The sequence below is a fragment of the Schistocerca cancellata genome, chromosome 1 (assembly GCF_023864275.1).
Source record: "Schistocerca cancellata isolate TAMUIC-IGC-003103 chromosome 1, iqSchCanc2.1, whole genome shotgun sequence".
Taxonomy (NCBI): Eukaryota; Metazoa; Arthropoda; class Insecta; order Orthoptera; family Acrididae; genus Schistocerca; species Schistocerca cancellata.
Window position 1 is genome coordinate 394055902 of NC_064626.1, and position 2404 is coordinate 394058305.

The following is a 2404-nucleotide window of genomic DNA, read 5'->3' on the forward strand; positions in this document are numbered from 1 at the left end:
GTTTTTATCTCTTTCCAGTCCGGAGAAAAAAAATCAGAGGCCTTAGAACTTGAATGCACCTCGTACTTCAATTCTCTGTCAGTTCTTGCAAGAACAATTAACTAGGTGGCCGTTTCGTTTCTCCACTATCGGAACTAAACGACTCTTCAGCTAATTTATATCTGAAAGTCAGCCAAAGTGAACGTAGTGTTCACACAAAAACTCCACTTTTGGCGTTGTGCAGAACGTGATGCGCACTGTTCTACACTTGACACTGGTTCAGAGAGTCCCCGAGCCGGCCTGTGTGGCCGTGCGGTTCTAGGCGCTTCTGTCTGGAACCGCGTGACCGCTACTGTCGCAGGTTCGAATCCTGACTCGGGCATGGATGTGTGTGATTTCCTTAGGTTAGTTAGGTTTAAGTAGTTCTAAGTTCTAGGGGACTGATGACCACAGATGTTGTCCCATAGTGCTCAGAGCCATTTGAACCATATTTTTAGAGAGTCCCCGAAGTTTTCGGTATTGCGTCTTTCGTCGAAATATCGCCCCTTTTACTCCATCAGAGTTTATTTCAGTCGATCGGACATTTGTACCTGCTCCCGCAACATAAAAGTTACGCGTGTACATCACGAGAGCTCCACAGGCCTTTCACGTGATCAACTGCGTCTCTGGCTTGTTTTTATCCATCTGGAAATTCCCCAATGCAGTTTTCTAAAGAATTTCTCCGTCGCAAGCAGCGCTGGACAGCTACTTCCTCCCCTTGATGTATCGCGCACTGCGTTTATTGTCTCTCTCGCCGCAGATCACCAACCCCTGTTAGAAGGCTTTCGTTGTATACGGGACATGATGGCGCAACTCGCGTCTGCCCCAAAAATAAGGCTTTTCTTCCATCAGCTTTTTCCACCTATTGTTCATTGACATGCCAACGGCCTTGCCGCTGTGGTAACACCGGTTCCCGTCAGATCACCGAAGTTAAGCGCTGTCGGACTGGGCTGGCACTTGGATGGGTGACCATCCGGTCTGCCGAGCGCTGTTGGCAAGCGGGGTGCACTCAGCCCTTGTGAGGCAAACTGAGGAGCTATTTGATTGAGAAGTAGCGACTCCGGTCTCGTACCGCTGGGTTCGCCAGGGTCTGTGGACGGATTTTCATTGACATGCAGGATTTGGGTTCAGTGCGTTAATACGATCGAATCCAGTGTCATCCCTTTGCATTACATACTGTACATTTTGATAGACAAATCTGCTCACTACCACTGAAGTATGTCAAGTGACATATTAGTGTACTTGTTACAAGGTATTAAATCTCATGTAAGGTGCGAAATTGACATTCATTCAAGCTGTCACCTTACATCGTCAATCCTGATCTTAAGTTTCTCACTGTTCTCATTTCTGCTACTTCTCATTAATTTCGTCGTTCTTCGACTTACTCTCAGTCCATATTCTGTACTCGTTAGATTGTTCATTCCATTCATCATATCATGTAATTCTTCTTCACTTTCACTCAGTATAGCAATGTCATCAGCAAATCATATTATTGATATTCTTTCACCTTGAATTTTAATTCAACTCCTTAACCACTCCTTAACATTTCTTCTACTTCCATCATTGCTTCTTCGATATACAGATTGAACAGTAGCGGCGAAATATTACTTCACTGTCTTACGCCCTTTCTACTTCGAGCTCTTCGTACTTGTTCGTCCACTCTTATTATTCCTTCTTGGCTCATGTAAATTTTTCATATTATCAGTCTCTCCCTACATTTTACCCCTATTTTTCTCAGAATTTCGAACATCTTGCACCACTTTACATTGTCGAATGCTTTTTCCAGGATGACAAATCGTATGAACGTGTCTTGATTTTTCTTTAGTGTTCCTTCCATTATCAAGCACAATGTCAGAATGGCCTCTCTGCTGCCTTTACCATTTCTAAAGCCAATCTGTTTGTCAGGTAGCATATCATCGAATTTCTTTTCCATTCTTCTGTAAATTATTCTTGTCAGCAACTTGGATGCGTGAGCTGTTAAACTGACTGTACGATAATTCACTTGTCAGCTCTTGCAGTCGTCGGATATGTGTGGATGGTATTTTCTGAAATTCAGATGGGATGTAGCCAAACTCATACATTCTACACACCAACGTGAATAGTCGTTTTGTTGCCAATTCTCCTAATGATTTTAGAAATTCTAATGGAATGTTATCTATCCATTCTACCTTATTCGATCTTAAGTCCTCCAAAGCTCTTTTAAATTTTGATACTGGATCCCTTACCTCTCCCAAATCGATTCCTGTTTCTTCTTCTATCACATCGGATAAATATTCTCGCTCGTAGAGCTTCTCGACGTATTCCTTCCACCTATCCGCTGTCTCCTCTGCATTTAACATTGTAGTTCAAATTGCACTCTTAATGTTACCACCCTTGCTTTTAATGT

At 43.0% G+C, this 2404-nt stretch overlaps 1 pseudogene; it reads left to right on the top strand.

The window, feature by feature from the left end:
* The first annotated feature begins 897 nt into the window (after positions 1-897).
* LOC126103139 (5S ribosomal RNA) lies at positions 898-1015 on the top strand (annotated as a pseudogene).
* Positions 1016-2404: the final 1389 nt, after the last annotated feature.